Source organism: Castor canadensis, chromosome 10, assembly GCF_047511655.1.
Source record: "Castor canadensis chromosome 10, mCasCan1.hap1v2, whole genome shotgun sequence".
In the NCBI taxonomy this organism is placed as follows: Eukaryota; Metazoa; Chordata; class Mammalia; order Rodentia; family Castoridae; genus Castor; species Castor canadensis.
In genome coordinates this window covers 55,029,157-55,043,538 of record NC_133395.1, presented here as the reverse complement: position 1 = coordinate 55,043,538, position 14,382 = coordinate 55,029,157, and the positions used below count along the sequence as shown (strand labels likewise).

The window sequence follows — 14,382 nt, the reverse complement described above, 5'->3', positions numbered from 1 at the left end:
TCTGTTGTGAAATGGTCTTGTACAGTTTTTAAAAATCCTGTTTTATAATACATATGTATTGCCCTTAAGAGTTAGATTTCTTGAGTAATATGTAAGCCCCCATATCCTTTTTTGTCTAGGTGAATGTGGCATTTTTCTTCACATTTTTTGTGTACTTTTACTTTAAAAATTCTCCATGTTTTGATGAATTGCCTTAATCATACTTATGTAAATGAGTTTGGATTATATTATGTGTTTCTGATTTAGAAGAGCACTCTGCTCACAAATTAAACAATGGCTGACTAGCTTGAAATCAAAATGAAATGGTGATTCTGAAAGACTTGCTCTCTGCAACTCAGGAAATGGTTCATTCTTGGACTATACAGAATGACTTTCCCAGATGAGTTGTTTACAGCCCATAATGTCATAAATGGCATACACGATTGAATTCCCAAGGTGTCAGGAGGGTGGGGTTGCCAGTTAGTGCTTGTAACTTGTGTCACCACCACAGCCCAGTGCACTGAAGCAGCATTCCGAGGTGAGCAATGAATTGTCTCATGTTCTGATGTCCAGGCTGAGGAGAATGGATGAAGTATGAGTTGAGCAGCCCCTTAAGTTACCTAAGAGTTCACCTTGGGAACACTATGTTTTAGTATTGGAGTAATTGTCAAATACAATGTTAATGATTTTTAATGTTTAAATATTTCTCTCAGCTTTTTAAAAAGTGTAGCACGACAAACATGGTAATATACTTTAAATGCTTGGTGTTATTTAACTTTTTCTAGATAGTATGCTGCTTTGCTCTAAAAATTCCCTCTGAGTTTGTTTTTTTAAAACATTGTGGCATGTAGGCCTGTGGGAGTGTGGGTGGTTTTTGAAAATTATTTTTCTGCAGTCAATATATACCTTGTAATTTTAAGCGAAGTAGACCATGATGAAATGAAAAGGTTTAGTCAGGCTTAGTAACAAGTACCTGTAGTCCCACCTACTTGGAAGGCTGAGTTGGGAGGATTTCCTTGTGCTGAGTTCAAGACCACCATGAGCAATATAATGAGATCCTGAGTTTTTTTTTTTTTTTAAGGCAGATGTTTATGTAGGTTTACAAAGCATATTACCATATTTTTAAAAGTATTATTTAGAAGCCAGGTATGGTAATACATGCCCGTAATCTCAGCTCTTGGTAGGCTGAGGCAGGAGGATCAAGAGTTCGAGGCCAACCTGAGCTATGTAGCAAGTCCTTATCTCAAGAAAACAAACAAAGCCAAAAAATATTGTTTAATACTGCTTAAGGAAAGTAACTTTCAGAATACTTCATGATTTATTTGCTTTTTTCTAGGTATTAGCATGAAGAGCCAATAGAGACATGTTATCTGACCTCCTTTAATGGTTTTGCTATCATATCTTTTTTAAAATTGTAAATGACATTGAATTTACATAAACTGAGTTTAACATTAAACCTACACTTACAAAACTTGTTTTCTCACAAGGTCTGACTAGCTCTATAATGACCACTATTGTAGGATTTTTGGCGGTTAGTGTTCTCTTTTACTTTTCACACCTGGGTTCATTTTCACTAGTGCAAATAATAAAACACTTTTTTGTTATTCTAGCATAGATGTAACTCTAGCATAGATGATTTGAAATTTTATAAAGTAACAACTTTTATAAGTTTGTGTGTGAATTTAATATTTTCAGTGCAAATTATACATGGTTAAATTAATATCTTTGACTTAAAACTTTTTGTTATTGATGAACTGGGTGTACATTGTGACATTTACAAAAGTTTGTACAATATATTATAATTGAATTCACCCCCTACATCATTCTCCTTTATTCCCCCTACTTAAAGCTTTGTACTGTTAGATTTTTGAGAAGGTACTTAGACTAGTGACTTCTAGGTCCAGAGACTCCTTCTGGATTATTTTCAAATTTTATTTGTGGTTTAATTGGTTTTTTGGCAGTATTGAGGTTTGAACTCAGGGCCTTCTGTTTGTTAGGCAGGCACTCTATCTCTTGAGCCAGGCCCCCAGTCCTGTAATTTAGTCTTTTAATTTAAAGTCACTTTTGGTTTCAGAATCTAGAGACCAGGATTTGACATCTTTTCTTTCTCTTTCTTTCTTTCTTATACTAGGGCTTGAATTCAGGACTTCGAGCTTGTAAGGCAAGTGTTTTGCTGGCCTGAACCACAGTCCTACATTTCCCATGGTTGCGCCACCATGCCCAGATTTTCCATTGAGATGAGGTCTTGCTAACTTTTTGCCTGGGCTTGCCTGGAAACTCGATTCTCCCTTATCTCTGCCTCCCCAGTAACTGGGATTACAGATGTAAGCCACCATTCCTAGCTAGTTTTTATGGAATCCAATGCTACTCCTTTACTTTTTTCTGCTTTTAGTATCATATCTACAAAGACATTTCTTATCAAGTAGTGTATAAATGTTAATCTGCGTTTTCTTTTGGCACTTAAAAAAACATTTAAATCTCTAACTGGAATAATGTGGTACAGGGATTTTTATAAAAAAAAGATTAGTGGTGGTTTCAAACTGATAAGTAATACCAGTTAATGAAAGATCTTCCCCTCTGTGACTTTTTTCAGATGAAATAGAATATATTGATGCCATTTAAAGTTTTTACTTGTTTTACTTTTTAGTGGTACTGGGGGTTGAGCTCAGGGCCTTGAGCTTGTGAGACAAGCACTCTACTACTTGAGCCAGTCCAGCAGCCCTTTTTTTTGTGTTGGTTGTTTTTGAGATGGGGTATCATTTTATGCTAGAGGCCAGCTTGGATTTTGATCCTATTTGTGCCTCCTGGAATAGTGGGAATGCTCAGCTATTAATTGAGATGGGGTCTCAACAATTTTTGAGCAATTAGATATATTACACATTTCTTTTTCTTTTTTTTTTTTTTTTGTGGTACTGGGGCCTACACCTTGAGCCACTCCACCAGCCCTTTTTTTGTGATGATTTTTTTTGAAATAGGTTCTCTTGAACTGTTGTGGCTTTGAACCATGATCCTCCTGATATGTCTCCTGAGTAGCTAGGACTATAGGCATAAGCTGCCAGCACCCAGCTATCACGCATTTCTGTTGCTTGACTGACTGTTCAGGTTTAGGCTGACTCATCTGTGACTAGATACATAAGGTAGGATGGCTTCACTCAGATGGCTAGGGCCTCCTGCCATGTGGCTGTCATATTCCAGTGGTGGCAAAAGGGGTCTCAGGAGCAAGAAGAGACTGAGTCCACATGTGTCTACACTTTCAAGTCTGTCCTTTGGTTATGATTTTTGTTACTCCATTGGCCAAATAAAGCTTAGGCTAATCCCGTACCCATGAGGTGGTGAAGTAGCCTCCAGCTCTTGATCACAGTAGAGGCACAGTCATGTTGCAGATGTAGAGAAATGAACAAACTTACACTGTGCTACTTTACCACAGGAAGTAAAGGGCGTTAACTCTGTGGACATTTAACAGAAAAACTCCGTAGGCAGTAAAGAACAGCTTGTGCAAAGACCTAAGGCAGATGAAAGCTTGCAGTTGTTCATGGAACTGCACGGAGAGGTCCATATGACTACAAAGAAGGGAACAGGCAGGAAGTCGTAAGAGATATGATCATAGAAGCTACGACAAGGGTGATCTTGTAGTTCTTGTAAGCAATTAATAAAGATCTTAATTTTGTATTAAAAGAGGAACTATGGTAGGGTTTTGAAGCAGGTGAGTGATATGGTGATCTTTTATTTTAAATGGGTTACCTGCTCTTTTTAAGACTAGATTGGAAGTGGGAGGGATAAAAGCAGGGTTACTACTCAGACTGGTGCAGCGGTGTAGGGGAGAGATGACTGGCTTACACATGACAGTAGCAATGAAGGCATGCTTATATGGCTCTTTGTGTGCTTGAAGATTGACTCAAGGTGTCTTCTTAAACAATTTTTTAATTGACATAAATTGTAGGTATTTGTTTCTGACATGTTTTGAAGTGTATATATTGTGGAATGGTTAAATCTAAAACCATTACTTCATATAGTTATTTTTGTGACAAGAACACTGAACATGCACTCTGCATTTTTCAGGAATATAGTACATCATCATTAGCTGCAACAATCATGTTACGCAGAAAGATACATTGAATCTATTCCTCCTTCTAGCTGTAATTGTTTATTCTTTGACTAACATCTTCCCATCCTCCCCCAACAAGATTTCTTGACAGATTGGATATGGTTATATGACAGAAAGAGAAGAGTTAAAGAGTAAAATGTTTTGAAGGGTTGATCAGGAATTCAGTTTTTGGCCTTTTTTTTTTTTTTTGGACAGGGTCTTGCTGTGTAGCACAGGCTGGTCTTAAACATGGGATCCTCTTGACTCAGCCTCCCGAGTGCTGAGATTACAGGCATGTAACACCATGCCTGACTAAATTTAAGTGTGAGAAGACTATTGGACATTTGAATAGAGTTAGTTGGGTAGAAGAATCTGGGGTTCAGGAGCAAGTCCTGGAAATAGAAATTTGAGGACATTAAAATACTTGGTATAGCCAGGCCAGTGGCTCACACCTGTAATCAGAGCTACTCAGGAGGCAGAGATCAGGAGGATCAAGGTTCAAAGCCCGTCTAAGACCTTATCTTGAAAAAACCTATCTCAAAAAAAAGGGCTGGTGGAATGACTCAAGGTGTAGGTCCTGAGTTCAACCCCCTTGTGTGTGACACATTTTTTTTGCACTGCAAGAAAAAAAAATACTTGTCATATTATAATATTCCCAAGAAATATTGATTATAATAAAAATGATAGTAAATCTGAAATGCTTTTTAATTTTTAAAATTTATTTGTGCCAAGGATTTGACTTGAAGTTTGAAAGAAAAGCAGTAGAGTTGTTTATACCCAAAATGTTTCTTTTGTCATGATGGTAAATAAAATAAGAGTTCACAGTGGCTTTAATCGTTCGTCTGCGCAGTCAACGCTGTTGTCAGTGTGTGTGGTTCTAAGGAGACCACCGGTCAGGAAGGACCGCCCATGCTCAGAATGCAGAGTTCAGTGTGCCTGGAGGATGACTGAGTCATTCTTCCCCGTGATGCTGCTCACCTTTCTCAGAAGACACTCCGCCTTCAACAGGTCTCAGACTTTCACTTTACCACTTCAGGTATTGCATGCCTTTTTGAGTTGGGAAGATTACCATAACTTTCATCTTGCTTTTGGGGCACTGTTTGCTTTTTGGGAGGCAGATTTTCACAAAATTAAGGGCAGGGAAACACTGAGAGATCACACAAGGATGTGACCACAAGTGGCATTAACGTGGGACTGACTGAGAGCTTCTCCACATCAATGGAGCTGCATAATAGATGCATAGGAATTTAAAATTTTTGTTTTTGAAATTTTTATTAAAGTTTTTTATTTTTTTGGTCTTTTTTGGGACTGGGGATCAAATTCAGGGTCTCACACATGCTAGGCAAGCGCTGTACTGCTGAGCTCCATCCCTGTCCTTTTTTTATAAATATGGAACGCTTCCCAAATTTGTGTGTCATCTTTGCGCAGGGGCCATGCCAATCTTCTCTATATCGTTCCAGTATATGTGCTGCTGAAGCGAGCACCATCCCAGTCCTTAAATTATTTTTTTGATCACGCTTAGTCAAAAACCACTTGTAAACTATGCAGATGAGGTAGACTTACTGGATAGTATTGTGAAACTTCAATAAATACAGCCTATAGGCTAACTGTCTTATTTGAATATTCCTTTATCTGGAAACTTGTCCCAGCCTGCTTCTAACTTGGAAGGTTAATTTATGGAGGCTCTGTAAGGAAAGGCCAGAAAGGGACAGGAGACCAGAAGATGAAGGGAAGAGCCACTTTTGGATAGCCTATCTTAACACTGTTGGGAATTTTTCTGACTTTTTTTTTTTTGCTCTTTCCCCTTCTGTGTGTTTCCACTTTAAAAGTATTATTTGTAGTCTATTATAGTGGATTGTTGATGTGAACACTGGGGGTTCAATTCAGAAGCTATTTTCTCTTATTAAATGCAGAGGTTTACTGTTGGGGGTTTGATCCTAAACAGGGCTATAAGAAAAGGGCATTGGCTTTTAGTGTGATTTTTGACTACACCTAAATCATCTGGGCATAGTTTGGCCTGTGTGGAAGAGAAGTTTAAAAAAAAGTTTATTATTGAGTCAATATTTGGTGCCACCTCTGTATCATTCAGTAAATATTAAACGACCATTGTGAGTTAGGAACACCATTGGGCTGAAATAAATGACCAATGAGGCATGTAAATAAAGTATAAAAAATACATTGTTCTTCAGGTGTTTCAACAGAGTAGGCAGAAAGAGTTCTGAAGGAAATCTGTTTTTGTTTGGATCTCCAAAACGCAGAGTGCTTTACACATTGTAACAGCATAAATCTGTGTATGAATGAGTAAACAGTGTGATTCATGCATCTATGAAATCCTTGGCAAATACTGTGAGGACACAGAGGAGGAAGTGACCAGTATTCCTGTTTAATGACAACAGTGAGAAGATAATGTCTCACAGGAAGGTCACTGGGTAAGAAAGGCTAGAAAAGGTGGAGCAAAAAAGCCTGACCTGCTCTGAACTGCTGAATTCAGCAAAGTCAGATGCACAGTAAATACTGGGAGATGAAATGCCCAAAGATTAGACTATAATAAGAGAAACCAAAGGCAAAATGGACAAACATCGTATAGGAATTTATCCTGTAGGTATTTATTTTGGTAAGCCAGGCTACACACGTGCTCCACCACTGAGCTCTTCTCCAGTGCTGTTTATTTTTCATTAGGTGGAATTTAGGAGAAATCCCTTAAAAATACATTCTTTTTTTTTTTTTTTTGAGTCATGGCCTTGACACCATTGGAAAAAAGTACCTTATTCTTGAATTAAGAAATGAAATGTTGATTGAATTTTAAGTTACAGATATTGTAAGTTGTATAATTTTTGAGGAATTTGTTTTATTCCTTCCAGATAATATGTATGATTTTTTGTATAGGTAAACTCATTATAGTCAAAATCTATGTGATGGCATCAGTTTGTTTTTGAAAGACAAAGAAACAATGCATTTTTGCTTTGTGAAGATATTGCAGACTTTACTTTTCCTTAAAGATTCTGGCATTTAACTTTTTATTTTGAAATGATTTTAGATATACAGAAGATTTTCATAAATACTCAGGGATGTCCTGTATGTTCTTTAACCAGTTTCTACTGGTGTTAGCATCTTACATTATTCAGAGTATGGTGATCAAAATTAAGAAATCACCATTGCTACAGTACTGTTTATGAAACTACAGACTCACTGGGATTTCCTTTGTTTTTTGTCTGTTCAGGAGTCCAACCTGGGATGTGCCACATTGAACTTAGTTGTTGTGTATCTTAATCCCCTCAGATCTGTAAGGGTCCCTTGCCTTTTTGACCTTGGTACTCTTGAAGAGTACTTGTCAGTTGTTTCTAGAATGTACATCAGTTTTTGCCTTATGTTTTTTCCTCATTGTGGCCTGGAGTGACATAGTTTTTGGGCTACTAGACTTATTTTTGAAAACTGTTTTTCATATTGTAAAGTAAATTTGACTTTTGCTATATAATTCTATGAATTTTAATGTGTAGATTTGTATAGCTACCACCATCATCAGGATATAGAACAATTCACCCCACCCTCTATATTCCCTCAGGCTCTTTGTGGTCACACTATCTCCCTAATCCATACCTTAGCAACTACTGATCTGTTTCTCATTAGTATAGTTTTGTCTCTTGAAAAAATGCTACTACACAAATGGAATCATACTGTATGTAACCTTTTGACACTGGCTTCTTTCAGTCTGCATAATGCTTTTGAGAGTTATCCAAGTTGTTTATCAGTGAGGTTTTTTTTTCCCCCCCTTCGGTACTGGGGCTTGAACTCGGAGTCTTCATCTTGAGCCACTCCACCAGCCCTGTTTTTGTGATGGGTTTTTTTAAGATAGGGTCTCTTGAGCTATTTGTGCTGGCTGGCTTGGCAACTATGATCCTCCTGATCTCTGCCTCCTGAGTAGCTAGGATCACAGGCCTGGCTATCTGTGGGTTTTTGCTTTTTATTGCTGAATTATATTTGAGAACACATTATTATGTGTCTTGGCATCATAACAATCGACTTTGTGAAATAAGGATTGTTACTGTTCCTCTTACAGAAGTTAAAGCAGGCTTAGAATTTAGGTAGCCCTAGATTAAACAACTAGTTGACAGAATTGGGACACAGATCTGGGCTATCTGCTTCAAAGCCCATGCTCTTAACCACTAGGCCACAGGCTAGTTGCTAATGCTAGTTTCTTCATTTCTCTTGTTTTGACCAGCAGTGTAAGAGAGAAGGTATGTTTCCTTAACATATCCAAGGATCCCCTATTTTTTTGTTTGTATTTTGTTCCTTCTCAAAGGGCAAAAGAAGCAGTAGTAGGTAATTACTAGTTTTATTGCTTTCTTAATGATACTGGGTTTGAATTCAGGGCCTGCTGTTTGCTAGGCAGGTGTTCTACCACTTGAGCCAAGTCCTATACTCTTTCTTTGCTTTATTGTTTTTAGGATTCACTTTTGCTTAGAGCAGCCTTGGATCATGATCCTCTTACTTGTGCCTCCTACATAGCTAAGATGATAGGTTCATGCCACCACGCCTGGTTTATTGGTTGAGTTAGGGTCTAACTATTATTATTATTCCCCCCCCCCGGGCTTGATTTCTGCCTCCCACGTAGCTAGGATTACAGGCTTGCACTATGATGCCTATTAATACTAACTTTTTTCCTTAATCTTTTTATAAACAATCTGTTTTACAGAGAAATAATAAATATCATGCAAAAGTTAAGACCATTGAAATCAGGCTAGATTAAAATAATAGGCTAGTCTTCTGTCGTATTACCTTAAAATTGCTAATGACAAAGGTAGTTGTCTTTTTTTTTTTTTTTTGGCAGGGGTTTGAACTCAAGACCTCATGCTTGCTAGGTAGGTACTTCACCATTTGAGATACACACTGGCCTTTTGTTTTTGTTTTAAGAGCATAGAGTTTTGCCAGATGTGGTGGTTTACATCTATAATCCCAGTATTTATGAGGCTGAGGAAGGAGGATTGCTTGAGGCCAGCCTAGACTACATAACAACCAACACCTTGTCTCAAAACAAAACAAAACAAAAAATCCCAAGGTTTTGTTGTAAAGATGACTCTTTTTAACATGAGCTGCAACCCCATTTGGTTAAGTATTCTATTGTCATAAGATAAAATTAGGTTTTTAGAATATTAGTACAGTTTTTCTTACTATTAGTAAAGTAAAATCAGCATAATTGAATTTTTGAGGATTTTATAAAATTCCTGTGTTACTGACAATATTATGTATTACTTTCAACAAATTATATAAAAATTTATTTTGTGGTATTGGGATTTGAACTCAAGGCCTCATAATAGATAAGTAGGTATTCTACCACTTGAGCCACTCTGCCAGCCCTGTTTTTTGTTGGGTATTTTCAAGGCAGGGTTTCAAGAACTATTTGTCCAGGCTGGCTTCAAACTTCCATCCTCCTGATCTCTGCCTCCTGAATAGCTAGGATTATAGGCATGAGTCAGCAGTGCTCTGCTAGAGAAGTTATTCTTGTCTTAATTTTCTGCTGAGTTTTAATTACTGTCCTGGGTAATGGGAATATGGTAGTGAGCACTAGACAAAGTCAGTGCCTCCTTTTACCTTCTGTGTGCCTCTTAAAGCACATACAATTTTCCAGGAGGTGTGCTTCTTATAGAGGGGGCCTAGTATCTTGTCTGTGTAGAAACAGTAAGGAGTCTTTGGTTTAACAAAGCTAGACAGAGAACAGAAAATTAGTCATTTTACAGTGAAGCTCACATTTAGAAATTCTCCATTGTACTTGGAACCTAGGATTATACTTTGAGAAGTGTTCACATCAACAAAGTAAATTGTCTGGTTGAAAGATTTATAATACTGAATCTCAGTCTCTTTAATTTTTATTTTTATATTTACCTAGTAGGAAACATTGATTTTAATGGTTTGGTCTTTTTTCTCCATCTCTGCTAGATTGCACATTAACTCCTGACGAGGGGGCAGATTCTAGGCAACATTTTTTTTTTTTTTTGGGGGGGGGAGGCTTCATTTCCTAGATGTGGGGATTTGACTATTCTGTGTTTTCATGAACTAGAAGTTTTCAAATTTGAGCTGAAGAAGATGTAACAGTAAAAGGGAAAAGTGATTCTTAGCTAATACAATAAATTCTTTTTATAAATTCTGTCTTGTCTTTAGTTGGTATTTACTAAATTCATTCAGTTGGCCCAACATTTCTCAGCTAATAACTCAAATATGAATGTTAACAGTTCTTTAGGTGGCCATAACAGCTCTACATTAAGGTATATACTGACTTGATATCTAACTTGTAAAATGACATATTCATCGTATGTACAGGTATATTCCCTTCACAAGTATTAAGGTACCACACTTTATTTATATAAAAGTTTAGTTAAGGTTTGTTATTCTGAAGTTTTTGATACTGGTTCCTTCTATGAGTCAATAATAACAGGTAATATTTATCAAGTGCCTAGTACTGTGTTAAGTGCTTCATATACTTGAACTAGTTTCTATTATAGGTCAAGTTCGTTGAGATATGATTGTATTGTAAATTATATAACTAGTTATTTTTATTTATAGTTACATGAATTTTGATAACATATTCAAGTTAAGTCCAGTAATACAGTCAAGATACCGAGAGTATCCATCACCCTTAACAGTTTCCTTTTTCTTTCCCCCTGCCTTAAATCCTGGCAACCAGTGATAAGACTTCTGTCCTTTTGTTTCTTGTATAGTATATATATTTTAAGTCTGGCTTACTTCAGGCTATTAATTTTAGATTTATCCACTCGTAGCATATATCAGAATTCATAACTTCTTGCCTGTGTATTGCTGAGTAGCATTCCACTGTGTGGGCATATCATTTGTTTATTCTTTCTCCAGTTGATGAACACTTGGGTTTCCGGTATTTAGCAATAAATAAAACTATTATAAGTGTTTGCAGAGGTTTTTTTTGTCTTATGTTCCTTTTTTTTTTTTTTTGCAGTACTGGGGCTTGAACTTGGGACCTACACCTTGAGCCATTCCACCAGCCTTTTTTTAGTGATGGGTTTTTTTCAGATAGGGTCTCACGAACTGTTTCTCAAGCTGACTTTGAACCACAATCCTTCTATTTCTGCCTCCTGAGTAGCTAGGATTATAGGTGTGAGCCACTGGCACCTGGCTTATGTTCCTTTTTAGTAATGTTTAGAAATGGGATTACTGAATCATATGATAAATTTCTACTTAACTGTGTAAGAAGCTGTGAGTGTCTTCCAAAGTAGCTGTTGTGTGTGTCCATTTTTCATTCCCACTAATGTATGAGTTATGGTTACTCCATATCCATATTAGCACTTGGTATTAGTGTTTTTTGTTTGTGTGCTGGATCTCTTTTTTGGTGAAGTACCTGTAAATTGAGAAAGTCCCCCCCCCCCAATACTAGAGTTTGAACTCAGAGACTTGTGCTTGGGGCCAGGTGCTCTGCCACTTGCGCCACATTGCCAGCCTTGAGAAAGTTCTCTGTATATTTTAGATGGCTGTAGCAGGACATGGACTTTTAATCATCCACATACTGTAGCCTATATTGTAAAAAAGTGATGGGTCTGGAGGTGTAGCTTAGTAGTGGAGTGCTAGCACGTATGAGGCACTGGGTTTAATCCCTAGCACCGCAAGGGGAAAAGAAAAAGGAAAAGGAAATTATTATTTCTTTTGAGGTACTGGGGTCTAAACCCAGGGGCTCACCTTCAGCCACTCTACCAGCCCTATTTTTGTGAAGGGTTTTTTAAGATAGAGCTTCAGACCAAGATATTCCTGATCTCTGCCTCATGAGTAGCTAGGATTACAGGCAGGAGCCTCGGAAAAGGAAATTCTTATGATTGAAAATATATTTTGCTGGCTGAGTGACTTAAGTGTAGAGTGTCCGAATAACAATTGTGAGGCCCTGATTTCAAACCACAGTACTGCCAAACCAAAAAAAAGAAAAAGGCAGAAGTGTTAGTTCAAGATTACACAGATAATAGGTAGCAGAGCTGGGATTTGAACCCAAATAGCTTGACTGTGGGAATTGTGTTAAACTGTTTGCCTCTTTTTCAGGATTTGGCGGTGGGGAGGGAGGTGCTACTCTATGATAGGGATTTTTTTTTTTTTTTTTGCAGGGGTGCTCTGAATAGAACTGGGATCCAGTTCTGTAGCAGTACAATATTTCTAATATATATTAGAAATATAATGCTGGGGAAAAGAGCAATGTATTGTAATAGCGATCTTGGAATCATTTCCTTAGGAATGGCTATCTGTGTTGAAGGAATACCTTATTTTCACTTCACTTCTTACTTCATTTCTGTATACTGGTGAGCTAAGTGCTTTTACAGCATATTCCAAATATCTGCTTATTATCAAGTAATGAGATGCTTTGTATAAATGGATTTTCTCAATAGCAGAAGCTATTAATGTTCTGCACATCATAAAAAAACTCATACACTTGGTGTTCACTTTGTCTTTTAAAAACTTATATCATGCCAAGCATGATAACTCATGCCTGTAACTCCAGCTACTTGGGAGGCAGAGATTGGGATTATCAATTTCAGGCCAACCTGGGGAAAAAAATTAACGAACTCCATCTCGGCAAATAAGCTGGGAGTGATGGTGCTCACCTGTTCTCCTAGTTGGGTAGGAGGCCATAAGTAGTAGGATTTCAGTTTGAGGCCTACCTTGGTAAAAACCTGAGACCTTATCTTAAAAATAACAAAACATAAAAAAAGGCTGGGGACATGGTTCAAGTGGTAGAGTGCCTGCCTGCCTAGCAAGCTACAGCCCTGAGATCGAACTCCAGTATTGCCAAAAAAACCTCCAAAAACCTATGGTGGCTTCAGGGCATGTACAATTTACATACCTTCAGATTTAAGAACTTTGTGTGTGTGTGTGTGGTGCCTGGGATTGAACACAGGGGTTTTACACATGCCTGGTAAGCGTTCCACGACCCCAAGCACTTCTGAAGCTATATTTATGTGCAGTTTTGTGAGTTTCTTTTGTCTTATTATCGACTGTTATTTGTCCTGCTATCCTTTTACAGTTGTACTCTTTCACCCTTTATAATGTCTAATTAGCCAAAAGAAGATAATCAGATTATTAGGTTCACATGGATATTGTCCAAGGAAAGTTTCAGCTGTGGGAAATGACTTGGGGGCTTTCCAGTGAATAGTGGACTTCCCACTGACTGGTCAGAGAAACTTCTTTCTTAGTGTTTGGGTTCTGAATAGTCTAGGTTAAGTGAGCTAAAGTAAGCTAAATAAGACATTTTGGCAATAGAAAAAGTGATGTATTTTTCTCTTTTGGATAATTTTTATTAATGATTTTTAAACCATGGAGAGATTATTTCAGTAAGTAGATAACTAAGCAGTGTTCAGTGGAATGGAATCAATAGGCAGGAAGTCTGTTCGCAGTCATGTTTTGTGTAGCCATTTGTAAAGAGTGACAGCTTGTCTTCTCATCTGTGTGTGCCTCTCCTAGAGCAGAATAATGACTTCCTAGTAGTTAAACAGAAAGCCTTGCTAAGTTCTACTATTTACTTTTTGTAAAATACTAGGACAAATGTTTTTTGAAGTGCTTAATGACTTCAAGCTGTTTTGATCAATTTATGCTCTTACAATAAATTAGTAAGTAGCCACTGAAGGGCAGGGGTAAATAGCTGTTGTAATGTCTTTGCAGCTTGAGTACCTTGTCAGATGGACAGTAACTTGGAGGGCAGAACTGCACTTACCACAGTCGTTTGCCCCTTGCCTTGACCAGTGTACAGTGCAGCAGAACTGCTGCAGGGTGCTGGAATGTGGGAGACTTGAAATGTATGTGGAAAATTTTGTTCTAAAGGTAAGGCTGTGGCTACTATCATTTGGAAATAGTGCAGTTAGGAACTATGACCACATTGGTAATTACTTTTAAATGGGGATTTATAAGCTTGCAGTTCTTTTAAAATCATTTTACTGTGTTGGACTTTTTAAAAAATTATACTAACCATATTAATTTGCACTTATTTTTTTCCACTGAACTTTGAGATTTCAAGTGGATTTTGTCTACCTAGAGAACCTATAAGACTACATTTGGTCTTGCAGTTTGCTAGCCTTTCAAGATTGCATAGCAATATATCCCTTTCACAGAAGGGTTAATGAGTAGCCAGATTAGACCACCCGTCCATTGTACATTCAGAGCCAGGTTGCTGTCTTTCTCCCATCCTCTCCTACTTTTTTCCTTTCATGGTTGCAGTTATTTGATATATTAAAATAATGTAAAAATTGAGTTTATATTTTTAAACAACATACATACAGTTTTAAATTTTGCTTCCTTGTAGATTTTCATCCTATTTTAATTTT

At 37.3% G+C, this 14,382-nt stretch overlaps 1 protein-coding gene and 1 pseudogene across 2 annotated transcripts in view; one reads left to right on the top strand and one right to left on the bottom strand.

Annotated features, from left to right (window-relative positions):
- The window catches only part of Elf1 (E74 like ETS transcription factor 1), a 92,783-nt gene that overhangs the window by 6,578 nt on the left and 71,823 nt on the right, over positions 1 to 14,382 (top strand). The window lies entirely within an intron of this gene.
- LOC141413124 (U6 spliceosomal RNA) lies at positions 5,447 to 5,547 on the bottom strand (annotated as a pseudogene).